The following is a 22758-nucleotide window of genomic DNA, read 5'->3' as shown; positions in this document are numbered from 1 at the left end:
CATGTCCATACCACCTCACTTGATACCAGTGTCAAATCCAGTGCTGTAGTGTTACCTGTGTGTACATCTATCCTTGTCACTCTCCCGTCTTTAATACATTTAAATTAAATTACTATCCTCCAATAGTTGTTCAATTATCTCCCCATGTGTGTCCGTCTTTCTCCCTCCCCACAATGTGCTATGGGAATTGAAATCCCCACAGCAAAAGATATGATTCCTAATCTATCCTTGTATCTGCTAGAGTTTATTGATTCCTAGTTTACTACATGAGTTAAAGTGATTTATGATGTTAAACTATCCTTCATTTGTCCATATTTCTATCACAATATATTCTTCTTCTTTTCCTTCTTTCCCCTTACTGACATCAAACATGCCAGGCTTTGAAGCCTGTCATTAACCCTCAACAAGAGCGTAATCGAAAAGTCCACTGATTAAAGTCTTACCACTGTTTTGACTGTTTTCGGTACACTTAGCGGATGCAACCTCAAAGTTGATGCCCTTACTTGGTAATTTCACCTCCTGTTGACCTGTATCCGTCCAACTAGGTACTGGGGTTGATTCATCTTTCTTCAGCAGTAATGCCATGTATAAAAACCTTCCTTTTTAACTCTTGGTGTTTGCCCTCTGAGAAATGATGCCGACTGTGTAACCCTCTGCAGAGCTTACAATTAAAACCCAAAAACAACTCCGGTCAGAGAAAATCTTCATTTCACATCTTGTGGTAAATTTCCACCATAAACTTGGCGTCACGAACAGGATCCCTTGATAGAGTGTCTGGACCCGAGAAGTCTCTGGTGGTTGAACACCCGGGACAGAATTATTCTAACGTAAAACAGTGATGGCATTTTACCTAGTTTTTCTGGAGAAAGAAACAAGGATTCATGGAGACGTCCAAATCTTAAATTGAGTGTGCAAAGGATATTGTGGATGATTACGATTTCGCCCACTAAATTGATCAAAAAGGGTAGTGACGGACGCAAGAGTCTTCCGGGCCCATTGTGGATGCCATAATGCGAAGTGGGGACCAGAAATTGTATAATTTCTCCAATATGGTCCAAAGACTTTGCTTTTTCCTCATAATGGGTCATTCAGTATTGACAAAATTAAACTCCTAAGAAAGAAACTCCTCAAAAAAGAGGAAGAATTAAAAGAAGCAGAATGTAGGGACAGAAGAGATGGGCGTGGTCCCAGGGAGGAGGCCATCTGCAATGCTGCCACCAGCGTTTGTTCGGCCTTGCGGCATTTAAAGTGAGAGCAGGTCAAAATGGAGGAGGAAAAAGAAGCTCAAGCTCAGTACAAACTTCTTATCATTGAGCTGCTTTTGATCAGAGAGAAACTGACCAACAGAGATTTTGATCTTTAATGAAGTTGAAAATGTTTATTTTCATGTAAAAATAAAGAAATGATTCATGTAAACAAAGCAGCGACAAGATTTTAGAAGTGAATAAAACTACCTGAGGTTTGAAAGAGACGTTTCAGATCAGTTATGAACACATGTATCAAGAATCCAGAGTGAATGAAAATCATCAAAATGTGAATTCACATGTTTTTCATGAAGTCATTGAACTGATTAGATCTGATGAGTCCAGACGTTTTCATCTACTCAGTGAAGCAGAGCCGCAGGCAATCAGCTTCTCATTGGGTGAAAATATTTGTGTTTCTTTTTAGTCTGAAAAAGTTCTTCACCTCATCATTTTCTTTTCTTCTATATTCACATCGACTCTTAGAAATCACTGTTGACTTTATACTTCAATGTACTGAGCATCTTATTTACAGCCTGGTTTCATCAATCTGTGTTCAGATTACACAACTTTACACTTTCCCTGCAGTACTCATGTTTCACCTGATGTCTTTAGTTTTCAACAGAACATGCTAACATGCTGCCGTCAGCAGGATCAGGGTGAAACTGTTTAAAATATAAGAAGCTTGAACTCAGCAGTTATTTATTTATAACAGCGACTGCTCACAGCTTCACGTCTCTACCATTAAATATAATGTCACTTTTTACATATGAAAGTAAAATTTGAATTTACTTGGAAAATATTTACAACTTTGACTTTTGTGTGTCAAAGGACAGAGCAGCAGCAGATTCAGTGAGGATGCTGTGTCACATCCACAGGAACACACAGGGAGGATGGTGGACTGGACACTGTGTGACAGCTGATCTCAGAGCAGCTCACCTCCTCTGATTCCTCTGGAGCTCTGTCTCCACTCTGCCTCCCAGCAATAAGCCCCAGTCAGAGCCGCTCTATACACCAGCTGCTGCTGCTTCAGCCTCTGGATCCTCAGGACACAGCTCAGCCTCCGTCCACACACACTGTCCTCTTCACACTAATCTTAACACAGATCACTCCCACCTGTTGAGAGAAGAAGACATCAGTGTTCCAGAGACTCACTTCATCAGCTGTGAGTCAGTGATGCATTACATCCAGTAGAAAGAGCAGCAGGGACTTCAGTCCTGTTCAGAGGTGGAGCAGCTTCCTCTCTGCTTCATGTTCACGTGTTGGAACGAACACGCTAAGAGCTCAGTGTGTGTCCTCTGCATGTCAAAGTGCAGAGTGGACACCTGAGAGGTGGATTTACTGCTGTTAGAGGTGAAGACATGTTTCACTGTGTGAACAAGTGCACATCAAAGGGCCTCATATTTCCACAGTGTTGAGTCACTGTGGTCAATGGGCGGAGCTTCTATATGGGGTGAGCCGTTCATCAGAAGTTACCATGGTGATTTACCTCGTTAAGAAGTGACAGGCTTCATAGGACTGAAAAAACTAAACCTGAACTTACCCTGATAACCACAAATCCTGTTTGATAGCACAGACCCTGGATCTGTGCTGTGATACTGACTGTGTTCAGTAAAATACTGAGCAGCGTGGACTGACTCCAACCATCTACTGACCTCAGGGTCTCCAGTCGACAGCCTGAACCCAGCTTTAGATCCAGCAGCTCCTTCACTCCTGAGTCCTGTAGGCCGTTGAACCTCAGATCCAGTACTATCAGATGAGAGGGGTTTGACCTTAGAGCTGAAGCCAGAGAAGAACAGCTGATCTCTGACAGACTGCAGCTCCACAACCTGAATAAAGGATAAAACTTAACTGTAAATTAAACTCATGTGTGAAACACAAATATTCATGTCAGCACAGACTCATGACATGAAGATAAATATGAAATCCGACATGTTGGACTAAAAACAAAAGTAAAAATAGATTATTTGGACCCGGCCTCTGTCCTGCAGATCAGTTTAGGAAATCCAGAACTAAACTCAGTGTTTTAACAAGTAGCTGAATATTTAAGATGTCACAAATTAATTAATGAATGGATTCAAGTTATGTATGAAGACGAATTATGTTAAATTAGAATTAAATGAGATAAATTGTGTATAAATGCTGTATTATAGATATGATATCTACAAAATTCAGTCAGTGAACTGACCTCAGAGTCTCCAGTCGACAGGTTGGACTCTGTAGAAAACCACACAGCTCCTTCACTCCTGAGTCCTGCAGCCTGTTGTTAGTCAGATCCAGTTTTCTCAGATGAGAGGGGTTTGACCTCAGAGCTGAAGAAAGAGAAGAACAGCTGATCTCTGTCAGTCTGCAGCTCTTCAACCTGAATAAAGAAATATGAATATTAGAATGTGTCCTCCTGTTGTTGTGGATCGTCATCATGAAAAAAACACAGACTCTCAACATGCTGCTGACCTCAGTCCAGTCTGTGATCTGAAGATAAATATCAGATAAGACATGTTAGACCATCGTTTCATTCATCAGCTTCTTCTCTGTGTGTTGGTCACTGAGCAGGTTTGTGTAATTAAACACTGTTTAAAGTAGGGACGGCTCCTGACAGTCACTTCCTGTTTGTTTCTATACTTATCAACTGTCCAACGTGTTTCAATAAGAATGTGTCTTATTTTGAAAACCTGAGGAGGACGAGTGCTCGGCCTCAGTCCACATGTGATTTACTGACACTTTCTTAGTGGTCAGGAGCAGGTGAGTGCAGGTGAATGGAGTTGATGAGGTGGACGTGACTGACAGGCTGGGTGAGTGACAGATGACTGAGGGACAGTGAGCAGAGCAGAACTGACACAATTTAAATAAATAATGACTGAATAAGAAAGAAAGTTGGAAAAGTGGAAAAGGGTTTAAGGACCTCAGAGTCTCCAGTCGACAGTTTGGACTCTCCAGTCCAGAACACAGCAGCTTCAGTCCTAAATCCTGCAGGTAGTTTCTACTCAGATCCAGTTCTCTCAGATGTGAGGGGTCTGACTTCAGAGCTGAGGCCACAACCTCACAGTGAGTCTCTGAGAGTCGACAACCACAGAGTCTGTGATTAAAGAAAAATATCTGTTAGAATAAAATCTGATTACACAACATTCATATAAAATGTGATCATGTGACCCTCACCCTGGTAAATCCCCTTTTTGCCTCACGAACATATAAAAAACTCCTCTAGAGAATCCTTTCAGATTTGGTACAAGCGTTCTTTTAGAACAGGGCGTAGTTTGCATGCTTCGTAGCAAAGTGACGGCTGATGTTGTACTCCTTGAAAACTGTTCTCGGCACATCAGGAATACAGCCTTTGATTGGATTTCAGTGACATAGTAGTTTGTTGTCAACTCCGTGATAAACAATCGGCAGGCATTGTCCACTTTTTTTTTTCCTTGATCCGCTCATTTTACAGAAGGGCTCACAGGGCAAAGCAAAAAAGTGAAGAGAGATCATGTGCCCTTTCGAGCCCTTTACACCACACTCCCGTTCAAATTTAATTTAGCTGACGCTTTTATCCAAAGAAACTTACAATAAATGCATTCAACCTTGAGGATACAAACCCAGAACCACAAGAAGCAAGAAAGTACAATTTCTTCAAAAATAAAGCAAAACTACAAAGTGCTATAAGTAAGTGCCATTAAAGTGCTAGTAAATTGTTAGTTTAAAAAAAAATATATATATATAGTTCGGTGGGCCGGATTAAAAAGTCCAATGGGCCGTACTTTGCCAATGTCTGATTTAGAATGAGAGAGGAACTCACAGTCCCTGATTCTCATCCAAAAACACTTATTAAGTGATTGTCTCTTCACACTATGCTAGCGGTACACTTGAACAAAAATAATTTATATATAATTAAATAATTATATATATAAACGGGTCCTTGAGCTTGAGGAATGTGACTTGAGGTATCGGGTTCAAATTTCAGAGAAGAAGTGAAGTCAGTAACATGTATTGATGAGATGTTATTTTCTTTAATGTGATAAGGATGGAGAAGAGGAAGGAGAAGCTGGAAAAGAGAAGCTATGTGTGTCATGTGTCCCCCGACCTTCTAGACCTATAGCAGCATAACTAAGAGCAGGTCCAAGACATGCCTGGACAAAATCTAACTATAATCTTTATCCTAAAGGAAGGTTTTAAGCCTGCTCTTAAATGAACAGATGGTGTCTGCCTCCCGAACTGAAAGTGAGAGATTATTCTACAGATGAAGGGGCTTGATGCTGAAAGCTCTGGCTTCTACTCTTCTTTTAGGGACGACGAGTAAGCCTGAATTCTGGGAGCGGAGTGCTCTAGTGGGTTAATAAGCTACCATCAGCTCTTAGAGGTATAATGGTTCCATATTATTAAAGGCCTTGAAGATGAGGAGAAGATATTTTAAATTCTATTCTAGCCAGTGTAGCGAAGATAATACTGGAGAAATGTTCCTGGTTCTTGTCAGGACACGTGCTGCAGATCTGCATATCTTTGGGTTTGTGGACGAAGCTGGAGAACCCAGAGAAAACCCTGCAGACACCAGGAGAACCTCCTCCTCACAGAAAGGCTGAACTAACAGTGTTGACCACTGCAACACCATGCTGCCCAAAACAATGAGAATCATTTAACACTGAGTGTATTTGAAGAACGTCTCATCTTCACTGATTGGACATGTTATTGATCATGTCTGGACTCACTGAGCTTTCCTGTAGTTCCTCACAGCTGGGATCAGTCTCTGTCGACCCTGGTCTGATGTGTTGAACTTCATCAGGTCCAACTCATCCAGAACCTTCTCTGACATCTGAAGCATGTAGGCCAGGGCTGAGCAGTGGATCTCAGAGAGTTTATCCTTTGATTTGTTCCCTGACGTCAGGAACTGTTGCATCTGCTGATGAACTGAGTGGTCGTTCATCTCAGTCAGACAGTGGAAGATGTTGATGCTTCTGTCAGGAGAAATGTCATCACTCTGCATCTGCTTCAGGTTGTTGATGACTCTCTGGATGATCTCTGCATTGTTCTCTGTCCGTCCCAGCAGGTCTCCTAAGACTCTCTGGATGATATTTGGATTGTTCCCTGTCCGACCCAGCAGGCCTCCTAAGACTCTCTGGTTGGACTCCAGACTGAGGCCGTGAAGGAAGCGAACAAACAGGTCCAGATGACCGTTTGTACTGGTGAGGGATTTCTCCATGGTTCTCTTCAGGAGGTCATCCAGCGAGAAGGTACTGTGTGTGTTCCCATATGTTCCCCAGAAGTTGTTGAATTCTTCTGTGTTCCTCTCGGTGTAACAGTGGAACATGTAGACTGCAGCCAGAAACTCCTGAACGCTCAGATGAACAAAGCAGTAGACTGATTTCTGGAAGATCACACACTCTCTTCTGAAGATCTCAGTACAAACTCCTGAGTACACCGAGGCCTCTGTGACATTAAGACCACACCGCTCCAGGTCTTCTTGGTAGAACATGATGTTTCCTTCTTCCAGATGTTTAAATGCCAGCCTCCCCAGCTTCAGGAGAACGTCCCTGTCAGCCTCCGTCAGCTGCTATGGAGTCGTCTCATGTCCCTTACCGTACTTGTTGTTCTTCCTCTTTGTCTGAACCAGCAGGAAGTGTGAGTACAGGTCAGTCAGGGTCTTGGGCAGCTCTCCTCTCTGGTCTGTGGTCAACATGTGCTCCAGAACTGTAGCGCTGATCCAGCAGAAGACTGGGATTTGACACATGATGTGGAGGCTTCTGGACGTCTTGATGTGTGAGATGATTCTGTTGCTCAGCTCTTCATCACTGAATCTCCTCCTGAAGTACTCCTCCTTCTGGGCGTCAGTGAAGCCTCGTACTTCTGTGACCCTGTCAACATATGCAGGAGGGATCTGATTGGCCGCTGCAGGTCTGGAGGTTATCCAGACGAGAGCAGAGGGAAGCAGATTCCCCCGGATGAGGTTTGTCAGCAGCATGTTGACTGATGACCTCTGTGTGACCTCAGACACAAGCTCCCTGTGGTTGAAGTCCAGAGAAGGTCTGCTTTCATCCAGGCCATCAAAGATGAACAAAGGTTTACAGACAGCGAGCGTCTCTGCTGTGAGCTTCTGTAACGCTGGATGGAAAACATGGAGCAGCGTGAGAAGACTGTGCTGCTGGTCCTTCACCAGGTTCAGCTCCCTGAACGAAAGCACAGTCAGCAGACCCACATCCTGGTTTTCTAAACCCTCTGCCCAGTCCAGAGTGAACTTCTGCACCGAGAAGGTTTTTCCAACGCCAGCGACGCCGTTGGTCAGGACGACTCTGATGCTGCTCTGCTGGTCAATAGAGGCTTTAAAGATGTCGTGGACCTTGATGGGAGTGTCCTGGAGGATCTTCATCTTGGAAGCCGTCTCAAGCTGCCTCACCTCATGTTGAGTATTAACCACTTCACTCTGTCCCTCTGTGATGTAGAGCTCAGTGTAGATCCTGTTGAGGAGGGTTCTACTTCCTGTTTCATCAGTTCCTTCAGTCACATGTTCACATCTCCTCCTCAGACTGAGCGTATGTTCATCTAAAACCTCCTGCAGACCACGATCTGCTGAAAGACAAGAAACAATGTAAAAGACAGAGAATCTGAGAATCTGCTGATTGTTTTCATCAGATACAGAAAAACTACAGAAAATAAAAGCGTTTTAACTTTGTGCTTTTATAATGATGTTAAATGTTGATGCTGTATGAAGGAACAAAATAAAACCACATGTGCTGAGGTCAGAAGTGAAGACATCAGCAGACACATGTACAGTGCTGCTCTGACCGGCTGTCTGACCTCCAGCTCCTGTTCTGGATCTTTGTCCACACTGGGGACAGGAGGAGTCTGCTGACGAACCAGACTGGTCCCAGTATGAGGTGATGCACTGTCTGCAGAACCAGTGTCCACAGCTGATGGAGACTGGATCCTTCAGGACGTCCTGACACGAAGCACAGCAGGACGACTGCTCCTCCTCAGAAACATGACTCCTCTTCCACTCCCTGTGAAGACATTTCCTGATAACTCACATGTCACAGTTACAGTTTGTCATTACTTCTTTAAAGGATGTTTTGTTTTCGACCTATATGTTTGTGTGTTGGTTTGTTCGTTAGTGGGATTATAAAAAAACAACAGATTACCAGTAAACTTGTTGGAAGGTTGTGGTCAGCGGGGGGGGGGGTCCTCTTTGCCAGGCATGTTCAGAGGACTGAGGACTTAAGGCCGAATTATAATCGGGTTGCACGCACGTACGCATGCACGCAAGACACGCCCCTTTCGTGCCCTCTGCGGGCTTGCGTGCGTCCGCCAATTTTTCGAACTACTCGACAAAGCGACGCGAGCCTCACGCAGCCCGCAAGGTGATTGGTCTGCTTACTACATCCCGTCCGGAGTCTAGTTTCCGGGTTCGTGGCCCACAATACGCGGAAATCACGGAAGATTTAGAAGAACGAATATGGACCAAATAGATAAGCACTTGGCAGAAGAGATCTGAAAGTATGACCACTTCTATAGCCCGTCACTGACTGGCCGATTGGTCCGCCCGAAATAGGCTATGAGGAGCCGGAGTGGCGATGTAAAATAAACAGTCGACGAAGAAGATTACATCTCTTCTTTGTGTTTTTTGTCTTTGAAAAAAAACTTTACTCCGCCTACGTTTCTGGCGGTGAATTGCGTTGCAACACGTGCAGCACGTTAGAGAAGTATAAACCAAAACGAGTCCGTCGATGCAGCTGCGTGGCCTTCCGCGGTTGCAGTCGCAGGACTATAACTCAGCCTTCATGTTTACCAGTGTGTGGAATTAGGTGCAGATCCAAATAAAAATGAATCTCTAGTGGATTTTAAAGTGGTTTCAGGAGCGTGTTGGTTCTTGGTGGAGGTCTGAGCTCTTTGACAGATTCTGAGAGATTAGTCACCAACTTCAATGAAGCTGTGTCCTAATGCAGGGGCCACACTAGAGGAAACTAGATCCTCTTCAGAGCAGGTCCCAGTAGAAACAGTCTCTTACTCTGTGTGTGAGGGTCCAGGTTCATTACTGAAGACTAGAGGGAGTTCTTTGGACATGTCACTCTTCAGAGACAGACAGCTGGACCCTGGAGACTCTGCTCTCAGTCTGTGGTCCTGACCTCTGCAAACACAAACATGTTTTTATTCAGAACACATCATTCACTGGTTCATTCTGTGAGGATTCAGTTTGGAGCTTCACATGTTTGTAGGAGGTCTCTTACTTTGTGTGTGAGGGTCCAGGTTCATTACTGAAGGTTAGAGGAAGTTCCATGGACCGGTCACTCTTCAGAGACTCACAGCTGAACCCTGGAGACTCTGCTCTGTCCTCCTCTTCCTCCTCATAACCACTCATCTTCAGTCTGAGAGGAAAAACACTGTGATCTCAAAGGAAACAGGATAAACAAGTCCGTCAAGAAACACACCCAAAAATACCAATGGACACACACACACACACACAGACACACACATACACACACCAGCTAAGGTGACTGTAACGTATGATTATGAAAACACGCTATGTTATTAAACACTTGATGAACAGATGTGATGAAGATTAAACATGAAACTGTGAGTTAACTCTGTTCATTAGTCCGTTGAAGGCTCTTTGTTCCACAGCTGCTGTTCACATCTGTCTCTGGGATCCGATCACATGAAACTACGTCTGTCACCAGGTGTGAACTGACAAATTTAGAGTGGTGTGATCAGCAGACGGATGTTAACACCAGGTGTGAGAGTGTGACAGTAAAACTTTCAGAAAGTTGTGTTCACCCTCACCTGCTCACTTTTCTTCCTTCTGCTCATCCAGGTGACACTTCACTGTTCTCAGGCTCCTCCTCTCTCTCTTTACAGTAGATATGTGTCACACCGCGGTGAGATCATGTCTTGTTTTTTGTCTTGTCATTTCCGGTTTTATTTTGAAAAGGTAACTCTCCTCTCGTTTCAGGTCACTTGCCCTTCCTCATGTGTCACCGGTCTGATCGTCTCCCCTGATTACTGATTGTGTCCACCTGTTCCCTTTTCCCCCCATGTGTTCATATAGTCTGTGTCTCCCTTTGTCTTGTGCCAGTGTGTCGTCTTTTGTCGTCATTCAAGCCCAAGCCTAGTTACCAGAACCATAGTTTACGTTTTGCTAAGCCTAGTGCTTATAGTTTTCCTCAGTAGAGTGATTATTCTTTGTAGCTTTTTAGTTTCGGTGTTTAGTCTTAGTTAGTTTTTTTTTTTTGAATGAAGCCTGGTTTTTCCTCCCTTTGGAGCGCTTTGTTTTTTGTACCATTAGCCTGTTTTTTCCTCCCTTTGGAGCGCTTTGTTTTTTTTGTACCATAGCTTACTTTGTTTGGAGGATTAAATAAACTTTCTCCGAACACATCTGCTCTGCGTCTGAGTCCTGTCCTTCGCCCGGCCTGACAATATGAGAGTTGCTCACAGACCAGTTAAAGCTCCAGTGTGTAAGACTCAGGTGAAAGGATCCATCTTTGGAAATTAAATATAAAAATAATCTTGGTGATGTTTGTCACTAGTGTGTTTCATTGAAATTGTATGAATCACAGTTTTCTTCAAAGGGAAGATCTGTATCACATTATAACGTGAAACTCAGCATGTTGTCCTGTGGAGTGGAGCTTCCTGAAACAGCCGCTCACTGGAGGAAACAGTGCATTTGTTGGGGACTATTTTCAGCGGCGGATGGAGCTCTATGGCACAAAAACATGAGATGTGTCAGGCTGTGGATGAAGACACAATATGTTCATATCAACAAGATGAACAATTAAATATCACCAGACAGTGATTTATGAATTTAACTGTCCTTCTTTTGTCCATATCTCTAACACAACCAATTATTCTTCTTTACCCTTACTGACATCTCTGAATGGAATATTTGCCTTGATAAATGTAGTGTGCACCCCCCCATCATACCTAACTACATTTTAATTGAGGATTCAATCTAACATTTGGTTTCAATCATGTTTCTTGCACACAAACCATGTCCAGGATACAGATAATTTCTCACCTCCTCACAAGTCAGGGCATTAATGTTCACATGATTTGAAGCTGCTTTTACTGTTATTTGTATTCTGTCCGTTTTTTGATTTGGTTTCCATTGTTGCATGTATGACTCCTGCTATTGAAGTGACTAGTTTCTTTAAATCAACCCACACTTTGCCCTCTTTTGGTTGTTCTTGCTGCTTAATGAGTTGTTCTTCATTTGTGTATCTTGACTCTGTACTTCTCTATTTCACCATCTTGACAGCATCTGCATATGTGATTTTGTTTTGTACCCTGACCTGTTGAGTCTCTACCTCACTCTTCTTTACTTCACATCCTCCACAGGCCACACTAAGGTCACCTCCAAAGAAAACAGTTTGGTTGCATCCCTTTCCCACACTGCTCATACTCAGGATCCTCACCACATCTAGCACACCTTATTTTTCCTTTGCATGTCATAGCAGTAAGACCAAATGTTTGAATGTAGAAGCTGGGTATATATTCCCTCACTGTGTAAGTCATGAATCCTAGCACTACTTCCCTTGGTTTTTTTTTCCTCAAATTGCAGCAATATGCTTTAAATACCTCTTCACCTCTTCTCTGAAAGCCTGTTATCTCTGTGCGTCCTTCAGTTTCCCACCTTTCAGATCTAATTCAATCTCACTCACACCGTCACTATTGTCTTTACCTTGAATGATATAAACTTATGATAATGAGCAGCTCTGGACCAAAGAGAAACTGACCAAAAGAGATTTTTAAACTTTAATGAAGTGGAAAATGTTTATTTTCATGTAAAAATAAAGAAATGATTCATGTAAACAAAGCAGCCACAAGAGTTTACAAGTGAATAAAACAAGCTGAGGTTTGAAAGAGACGTTTCTGTGATGATCAAACTGGATTTCCTGGTTTTCCTGCAGCAGTTGAATTAAATCATTTGAAGCTGAGATTTTCGACCTTCTACCGTTAAACAGTGAAACATGGAAAGTGAGAAACTCAAACTCAGGTCAGATCCATCACCTGCGACTTTACAGAGAAGATCATATCTGACGTCATTCAGTAAAACACTGTGAAATAAAATTGTTAACATTAAGACTGTAAATATAGATGAAGCCAAATTATCTGCATCGCCCCCTGGTGGCTGGCTGCAGTGTAAGTCAAACCCTGGACGTAGTGAAGTCTGTGCGTGAAGTACGATCAGAGACTGAATATAAATGATTCTTCTGCAGTCGATCACGTTGTGGATTGAAAAATATCACTTTAAGGGATATTCCCTCGTTTCCTTTTATTTCAAGTACATTTGTGAATAAATGTCGATGAGTGTCATCTTGTTGTCCAATGCTCTATAAACGCTGTAAATGAAAGAAAGTCCATTTGTATAAAACATTCTATCTCTTTGTACATGAGCAGGAACATGCAGATCTGCCTCCCAGCAACAAGGCCCAGTCAGAGCCGCTCTACACACAAGCTGCTGCTGCTTCAGCCTCTGGATCCTCAGGACACAGCTCAGCCTCCGTCCACACACACTGTCCTCTTTACACTCACCTTTTAAAAGATCCCAGCCTGCTTCTGTTGACAGAAGAAGACATCAGTGTTACAGAGACTCACTTCATCAGCTGTGAGTCACTGATGCAGCTCATCCAGTAGAAAGAGCAGCAGGGACTTCAGTCCTGTTCAGAGGTGGAGCAGCTTCCTCTCTGCTTCATGTTCACGTGTTGGAATGAACACGCTAAGAGCTCAGTGTGTGTCCTCTGCATGTCAAAGTGCAGAGTGGACACCTGAGAGGTGGATTTACTGCTGTTACAGGTGAAGACATGTTTCACTGTGTGAGCATGTGCACATAAAAGGGGCGGGGTTTACTGTGTATGACCAATCACAGACATGGACAGTTTGACTGACAGCAGAGCCTCATATTTCACAACCAGGATCAAACTGTTCTATAATAAAAATCAGAGGAGAACAATCACATGATCCAGAATAAAAGAAACTCAGTCACAGCTGCTAAATGCAGGAAGAACAGCTGGTAAAACATCTGTGATTGTGTCAATGTGTAAGTTACAGCGCCCCCTGGTGGCATCTGGTGAAATATATTATGTGACCACGATATAATAACGTGTGTGAACGAGATAAATAACTCGAGGCCACGAGATCTGAATCTGTTGTTTACCAACAAGACGAGTGGAAGAGAAGAAGATTCTTGATGAGAAACGTTTGAATCCCAGGATGTGACACACACTGTCTCACTATCTCTGAGGACACACAATGACTCTGAGGGGACACACTGACTCTAAGGACACAAACTGTCTCACTGTCTCTGAGGAAACACACTGTGGTGGAAACCTCTGACATCACTACTCAATAGAAACACATGGACCTGTCTTCATGAAGCTGACTGAGGTCATCTGGTGTTTGGTGACAGGATGAGTCTGGAGAGATTGAGATGTTCTGGGTGAGTTAGAGATCAACTGAACCAACCAGACGTTGATTTAAACTTCCCTTATCCGTCCCTTTAAGGAGAGTGTGCACCACACAACAGTGTAGAGTCACTTTGGTCAGTGGGCGGAGCTTCTATACGGGTTGATCTCCAAGTTAACCTGGAGCAGGTTAGCCGTTCATCTGAAGTTACCATGGTGATTAACCTCGTTAAGAAGTGGACGAGCTTCGTAGAACTGAAAAAACTAAACCTGAAGTTAACCTGATAACCACAAATCCTGCTTGATAGCACAGACCCTGGATCTGTGATACTGACTGTGTTTAGTAACATACTGATGAAAGCAGTGTGGACTGACTTCAACCATCTACTGACCTCAGAGTCTCCAGTCGACAGGTTCGACTCTGCTGTAGAGCAAGCAGCTCCTTCGCTCCTGAGTCCTGCAGGTTGTTGTTTAGACTCAGATCCAGTTCTGTCAGATGAGAGGGGTTTGACCTCAGAGCTGAAGCCAGAGAAGAACAGCTGATCTCTGACAGTCTGCAGTGATTCAACCTGGATAAAGAATACAACTTAATTAATTAATGAATGGATTCAAGTTATGTACAAAGAGAAATTATGTTAAATTAGAATTAAATGAGATACATTGGGTATTAATGCTGTATTATAGATATGATATCTAAAAAAGTCAGTCAGGGAACTGACCTCAGAGTCTCCAGTCGGCAGGTTGGACTCTGTAGAAAACCACACAGCTCCTTCACTCCTGAGTCCTGCAGGTCGTTGTAGCTAAGATCAAGTTCTCTCAGATGAGAGGGGTTTGACCTCAGAGCTGAAGCCAGAGAAGAACAGCTGATCTCTGACAGAATGCAGTCCCACAACCTGAATAAAGGATAAAACCTAACTTTAAATTAAACTGAGTTCATGTGTGAAAATAACACACAAATATTCATGTCAGCACAGACTCATAACAGGGAAGATAATTATGAAATCAGACTGATCACTGAAAGACTGCAGCAATACAAACTAGATGAAGAAATATGAATATTAGAATGTGTCCTCCTGTTGTTGTGGATCGTCATCATGTCAACACAGACTCTCAACATGCTGCTGACCTCAGTCCAGTCTGTGACCTGAAGATAAATATCAGATCAGACATGTTGGACCATTGTTTCATTCATCAGCTTCTTCTCTGTTTGTTTGGTCACTGAGCAGGTTTGTGTAATTAAATACTGTTTAAAGTAGGGATGGCTCCTGACTGTCACTTCCTGCTTGTTTTGTTGTGTATATTCGTTAGAGTGCATCATTTTGACATGTGCTTAAAACATAATGACAGGCTTACATTTATGACGCCTGCCCTCTGGACTCTCAGACATTCTCAGAGAGTCCTCCAGATGTTCATCTTATTTGCTCTCTACCTTTCTGGGATGAACTTTGACATAGGGAATTATCTCTGACCAGCTAATGGATGGGTGCAGAAGGAATGTTCTTGACCAATGTGTCTTCATCTTCAGACACATCGTCAGAAATCCCATGTGGGATGAGTTTTACCTGAAGTCATGGGCAGAACCAACCCCCCTATATAAATGTGCTTTCGACCACTGCAAGTCAGATTTCACTTTTGGCTTGTGTATCTCCGGTCATCTAGATGCCCGTCCCGACCTTTATTTTCTTGTAATAAACTTTTTTATACCGAAAGTACTGGGTCCTCGAAGTCCTTCCTTCATCATCAACAACTTCTAAAACATCATCGACCTCTCGGCTGCATAGAATATACCATAGTTTCTATCAACTTTCCAACGTATATCAATAAGAATAAGTCTTATTTTGAAAACCTAAGGCTGACGAGTGCTCGGACTCAGTCCACATGTTATTTACTGACACTTTCTTAGTGATCAGGTGCAGGTGAGTGCAGGTGAATGGAGTTGATGAGGTGGACGTGACTGACAGGCTGGGTGAGTGACAGTGACAATAAATAATGACCGAATGAGAAAGAAAGTCTGAAAAGTGAAGAAGGATTTAAGGACCTCAGAGTCTCCAGTCGACAGTTTGGACTCTCCAGTCCAGAACACAGCAGCTTCACTCCTGAATCCTCCAGGGAGTTGTCACTCAGATCCAGTTCTCTCAGATGTGAGGGGTCTGACTTCAGAGCTGAGGCCACGACTTCACAGTGAGTCTTTGAGAGTCCACAACCACCGAGTCTGTAATTAAAGAAAATATCTGTTAGAATAAAATCAGAAAACAACATTCATACAAAACCGGATCATGTGACCCTCACCCTGGTAAATCCCCTTTTTTGTCTCATGAACATTTTAAAAACTCCTCAAGAGAATCCTTTCAGATTTGGTTCAAGCGTTCATTTACAGTAGACTGTCAGAGGAACTCATCAGATTCAGGTGGTCAAAGGTCAAAGGTCAAGGTCACACAACATGTTTCTGGCCTCTTTAACCTGATGTCTCACATTATGACCAGTTGGACTCAAAGATAAACTGATTAGATTTAAGTGGTCAAAGGTCAAAGGTTACAGTGACCTCATATTATTGTGAAGTCAACATGTCAGGAACCTAGAGGGACGGACACTGCACTGGTTGGTGGTGGCGTAAAAACACAGTGTGGAAATTCTAGTTTGACTTGGGTTCATGGAGCGGCTCATTCTGCGCATGCAGAATTTTAACAGGTAAATTCCACAAATCCTGTGTAAAAGCGTTAATTTTGACAGCCCTTATGTATATGTGAATAAATAAATATACGGCAAACTCCAGCACTGTGATCACTTGGATTTCACTCTCCACATCTAGTTGCTATTATATGTAAATGAGAACGATGAGAATATATATATGCTAACTAAATGTTTACATATATTTAAGTATACAAACATATTAATACACACACACACACACACACAAACACACACACACACACGCACACACACACACTCCAATTAGTAGCCACTTATCCTGGAGCCAATCTCAGCTGACACTGAATCTCAGTCTCCAATCAACCAAACTCCGATCTACATGTCTTTGGATTTGTGGAGGAAGCTGGAGAACCCAGAGAAAACCCTGCAGACACCAGGAGAACCTCCTCCTCACAGAAAGGCTGCACTAACAGTGTTGACCACAGCAACACCATGCTGCCCCAAACAATGAGAATCATTTAACACTGAGTGTATTTGAAGAACGACTCATCTCCACTGATTGAACATGTTATTGATCATGTCTGGACTCACCGAGCCTTCCTGCAGTTTCTCACAGCTGGGATCAGTCTCCGTCGACCCTGGTCTGATGTGTTGAACTTCTTCAGGTCCAACTCATCCAGAACCTCCTCTGACATCTGCAGCATGTAGGCTAGAGCTGAGCAGTGGATCTCAGAGAGTTTCTCCTTCGATCTGTTCTCTGACATCAGGAACTGTTTCATCTGCTGATGAACTGAGTGGTCGTTCATCTCAATCAGACAGTGGAAGATGTTGATGCTTCTGTCAGGAGAAATGTCATCACTCTGCAACTCCTTCAGGTTGTTGATGACTCTCTGGACGATCTTTGGATTGTTCTTTGTCCGACCCAGCAGGCCTCCTAAGACTCTCTGGTTGGACTCCAGACTGAGGCCGTGAAGGAAGCGAACAAACAGGTCCAGATGACCATTTGTACTGGTGAGGGATTTCTCCATGGTTCTCTTCAGGAGGTCATCCAGTGAGGAGGTACTGTCGGTGTTCCCATATGTTCCCAAGAAGAGGATGTTTTTTTTGTGTTCCCATATGTTCCCAAGAAGTTGTTGAGTTCTTCTGTGTTCCTCTTGGTGTAACAGTGGAACATGTAGACTGCAGCCAGAAACTCCTGAAAGCTCAGATGAACAAAGCAGTAGACTGATTTCTGGAAGATCACACACTCTCTTCTGGAGATCTCAGTACAAACTCCTGAGTACACTGAGGCCTCTGTGACATTAAGACCACACTGCTCCAGGTCTTCTTGGTAGAACATGATGTTTCCTTCATCAAGATGTTTAAGTGCCAGCCTCCCCAGCTTCAGGAGAACGTCCCTGTCAGCCTCCGTCAGCTGCTGTGGAGTCGTCTCATGTCCCTCACCGTACTTGTTGTTCTTCCTCTTTGTCTGAACCAGCAGGAAGTGTGAGTACAGGTCAGTCAAGCTCTTGGGCAACTCTCCTCTCTGGTCTGTTGTCAACATGTGCTCCAGAACTGTAGTACTAATCCAACAGAAGACTGGGATTTGACACACGATGTGGAGGCTCCTGGATGTCTTGATGTGTGAGATGATTCTGCTGCACAGCTCTTCATCACTGAATCTCCTCCTGAAGTACTCCTCCTTCTGGGCGTCAGTGAAGCCTCGTACTTCTGTGACCCTGTCAACACATGCAGGAGGGATCTGATTGGCCGCTGCAGGTCTGGAGGTTATCCAGACGAGAGCCGAGGGAAGCAGATTCCCCCGGATGAGGTTTGTCAGCAGCACGTTGACTGATGACCTCTGTGTGACCTCAGACACAAGCTCCCTGTGGTTGAAGTCCAGAGAAGGTCTGCTTTCATCCAGGCCATCAAAGATGAACAAAGGTTTACAGACAGCGAGCGTCTCTGCAGTGAGCTTCTGTAACGCTGGATGGAAAACACGGAGCAACGTGAGAAGACTGTGCTGCTGGTCCTTCACCAGGTTCAGCTCCCTGAACGAAAGCACAGCCAGCAGAGCCACATCCTGGTTTTCTAAACCCTCTGCCCAGTCCAGAGTGAACTTCTGCACCAAGAAGGTTTTTCCAACTCCAGCGACGCCGTTGGTCAGGACGACTCTGATGCTGCTCTGCTGGTCAGTGGAGGCTTTAAAGATGTCGTGGACCTTGATGGGAGTGTCGTGGAGGATCTTCATCTTGGAAGCCGTCTCAAGCTGCCTCACCTCATGTTGAGTATTAACCTCTTCACTCTGTCCCTCTGTGATGTAGAGCTCAGTGTAGATCCTGTTGAGGAGGGTTCTACTTCCTCTTTCATCAGTTCCTTCAGTCACATGTTCACATCTCCTCCTCACACTGAGCTTATGTTCATCTGAAACCTCCTGCAGACCACGATCTGCTGAAAGACAAGAAACAATGTCAGAGACAGAGAATCTGAGAATCTGCTGATTGTTTTCTTCAGATACAGAAAAACTAAAGAAAATAAAAGCTTTTTAACTTTGTGCTTTTCTAACGATGTTAAATGTTGATGCTGTATGAAGGAACAAAATAAAACCACATGTGCTGTTGTCAGAAGTGAAGACATCAGCAGACACATGTACAGTGCTGCTCTGACCGGCTGTCTGACCTCCAGCTCCTGTTCTGGATCTTTGTCCACACTGGGGACAGGAGGAGTCTCCTGAAGAACCAGTCTGGTCCCAGTATGAGGTGATGCACTGTCTGCAGAACCAGTGTCCACAGCTTGTGGAGACTGGATCCTTCAGGACGTCCTGACACGAAGCACAGCAGGACGACTGCTCCTCCTCAGAAACATGACTCCTCTTCCTCTCCCTGTGAAGACATTTCCTGATAACTCACATGTCACAGTCACAGGTTGTCATCACTTCTGTCATGAGGTTTTGTTTTCACCCTGTATGTTTGTTTGTTGTTCGGCGGGGGGGGGGGGGGGGGGGGGTTCAAAGTAGTTTCTTAAGGAGCGTGTTGGTTCTTGGTGGAGGTCTGAGCTCTTTGAGTGATTCTGAGAGATTAGTCACCAACTTCAATGAAGCTGTGTCCTAATGCAGGGGCCACACTAGAGGAAACTAGATCCTCTTCAGAGCAGGTCACAGTAGAAACAGTCTCTTACTCTGTGTGTGAGGGTCCAGGCTCTTTACTGAAGTCTAGAGGAAGTTCTTTGGACATGTCACTCTTCAGGGACAGACAGCTGAACCCTGGAGACTCTGCTCTCAGTCTGTGGTCCTGACCTCTGCAAACACAAACATGTTTTTATTCAGAACACATCATTCACTGGTTCATTCTCTGAGGATTCAGTTTGGAGGTTCACTTGTTTGTAGCAGGTCTCTTACTTTGTGTGTGAGGGTCCAGGTTCATTACTGAAGTTCTCAGGATGACCCATGGACATGTCACTCTTCAGAGACAGACAGCTGGACCCTGGAGACTCTGCTCTCAGTCTGTGGTCCTGACCTCTGCAAACACAAACATGTTTTTATTCAGAACACATCATTCACTGATTCATTCTCTGAGGATTCAGTTTGGAGGTTCACTTGTTTGTAGCAGGTCTCTTACTTTGTGTGTGAGGGTCCAGGTTCTTTACTGAAGTTTAGAGGCTCATCTTTGGACCAGTGACTTTTCAGAGACACACAGCTGAAACCTGGAGACTCTGCTCTGTCCTCCTTTTCCACCTCATAACCACTCATCTTCAGTCTGAGAGGAAAAATACTGTGAGCTCAAACACACAGCTCACAAGTACCAGGACAAACACACATAGACACACACATATGTGATTTTTTGATTCCAAACGTAAGCAGAGATCTACCAGCCTGATATCTTCCAAAAACCCTTATTGGGGTCATATTTATTATTTATGTAATTTCTGTTCATACATATTCCCCAATAAATGCAGTAATGCAACTTTACATATTCAATACACAATATTCACATTAATATCAATTCATATTTACAGCATCTGTTCAATATTTATTTTCTCAGCCCAACAATATGTTCTGCAGAGTTTTGTTAAGGCAGCACAATGTTTTACAAAGACTTTGACTTGAATATGGTCATGAATATGTCCTGTGTACTCAAATAAATACTAGTAGGGGAGAGCGGGGTAATGTGGGACATCGGGTGATGTGAAACACCCCCTGTATCTAGGCAACGGAACACATTTGTGGTCATGTGACTATTATGTTTAAAAGCCCCTCCCATTCCCCCCTTGCCATGAAGGAGAAGTTGGTGGTGGTGCTGTGGAAAGTATGTTTTTTCACAAAAATTTGTTTTTTGCATGTAAAAGTAAATTTTCTTGCTTTGAACTTAATCAACTGTTGTGTCAAAACGAATTGCTTCAGGTAGAAAAACTTATATCATACATGTTGGTGAACTTCCAACATATAAAACCATGTGATTGATGCTAGCTGAAGATTAGCCTGAATTGATAAAAGATGTTGTTTTTTTTAAATTGTGGCTTTGGGGTAAAGTGGTACAAATGCCGTGGGGTAAAGCGGGACAGTGTCTCACTATACCCCACCATGAAGCACAAGTTAAGTTTAGTCTTAAACATATTCTAGTATTATATTACATTATATATGTTTTATTTTTAATGTCAGAAACATTGTAGAAAAGACATCATACCAAGAAACTACACAAGGAAGACAACCTGGGGCCAAACACCCCTCACAGAGATGGAGAGTGCAGCCGCTGAGGTCATGAAAGGAAAGAAGTCCTTAAGAAAAGCTGGAAGGGAAAGAAATATTGATAAGACAACACCCAAACGATTCATAAAGAAAAAAGAGAAAGGGAAAGTAAAATCAGTAGCCTGGGGTGCAGTAACTGAGGTAAAGAGAATATTCACAGATGAGATGGAGGAGGAGCCAAACACTTGAAACAACTAGCTGACCAGTTCCATGGCCTTGCTCCAGTTAAGTGCCGTGAACTGGCATTTGAATACGCAGAGAAAAACAATATCCCGTAGCCGGGGTAAAGTGAGACACAAGACCACTTTTTTTAAAACAATCATATTTTGACTGCCCTTTGTCCTGAAGACATTCTGATCATTTCCATTGCTAGAAAACATCCAGAATTAATGGGACATGTGTAAATTTTACTGATATATCATTTTAGCTCGCCTAGAGGGGAGCAAATATATAAAAAAATTCCCCAATTACCCTGCTCTCCCCTACTATGCTGTATGAAGCTATGCATCTTCTGCTCTTGCAAATATTTCACAATATGTAATATAATAACGCCTTTTTATTTACAAATCAACGGCTTCGGTCAACAGAAACGCTGAAATGCTTTTATTTGAAGCTCACACAGGAAGTAATGCAACCAGTAATGTTTGTGACAAATGTCCATAAACATTCTAACTCAGGTAAAAGATAATTTTCTATATTTATTCTGCTGTGAACCACAATGTTTAACTTTCTGTCACAAACGTAATCAAAACAATTCCAGAACCCCTTTCAAAGTAAGATGTACTATTGTACAAGTACAATACTAAAGTGCCCTTGTGTAATACTGGTTTATGTCATTTGTAAATCCCCCAATAAACATGCAAAGCCATAAACGAACATTCAATAAAAAAGTATTTTTTATAAATCAACGACATTAAGGTGAATTAATACAAGCTCATGAAGTTCCTGTGTCCTGCAACACCCGGCCACTAGGAGAAGGAAACTCAACATCTAGTGTTCACGTCATGAAGGCTGGAAATGAATTACAGAACTTTATAGACAGTAACACTGATAGAACATCAGTCAGCAGCTTGAAGCAGCACTCTGTATCTCCACCCAGTTCTATGGCTTTGTGCCCAAATGAAGGTCAAACACAAGCTCTTCAACTTTATATTTACTTTAAAACTCACACAAAATCATTATAAAGTAAAAAAAACTACATATATATAATATAGTACAGATGTTTTAGATTTATGTTTAAATTATATATATATATATATGTGTACCTGGATCTGCAGGTAGATGTTTCCAGTGAGTCCAAAGCTTTACTGGGATCCAGTGAAGACTCTCGACTGGTTGGTGACCACTGCTGTAACGTATGATTCTGAAAACACGTTCTGTTATTAAACACTTGATGAACAGATGAAGATAAAACATGGAACTGTGAGTTAACTCTGTTAATTAGTCCTTTGAAGGCTCTTTGTTCCACAGCTGCTGTTCACATCTGTCTCTGGGATCCGATCACATGAAACTACGTCTGTCACCAGGTGTGAACTGACAAATTTAGAATGATGTGATCAGCAGACGGATGTTAACAGCAGGTGTGAGAGTGAGACAGTGAAACTTTCAGAAAGTTGTGTTCACACTCACCTGCTCACTTTTCTTCCTTCTGCTCATCCAGGTGAAATGGAGTCTGACCGCTCCCTGTTCTCATGCTCCTCCTCCTTGTTGAACCAGTTCACTCTTGAAAACAACCAGTTCAAAGTCCAGTTCATACACATGAAAATGAACTGGTTCA

At 43.0% G+C, this 22758-nt stretch overlaps 2 pseudogenes; both read right to left on the bottom strand.

Moving 5' to 3' along the window:
- Positions 1 to 1364: 1364 nt before the first annotated feature.
- LOC133957150 (NACHT, LRR and PYD domains-containing protein 12-like) lies at positions 1365 to 22661 on the bottom strand (annotated as a pseudogene).
- Positions 5926 to 8411, bottom strand: LOC133968287 (NLR family CARD domain-containing protein 3-like; annotated as a pseudogene).
- Positions 22662 to 22758: the final 97 nt, after the last annotated feature.

The sequence above is a fragment of the Platichthys flesus genome, chromosome 1 (assembly GCF_949316205.1).
Source record: "Platichthys flesus chromosome 1, fPlaFle2.1, whole genome shotgun sequence".
Taxonomy (NCBI): domain Eukaryota; kingdom Metazoa; phylum Chordata; class Actinopteri; order Pleuronectiformes; family Pleuronectidae; genus Platichthys; species Platichthys flesus.
The sequence above is the reverse complement of the archived record's forward strand: the minus strand, read 5'-3'. Positions and strand labels throughout refer to the sequence as shown.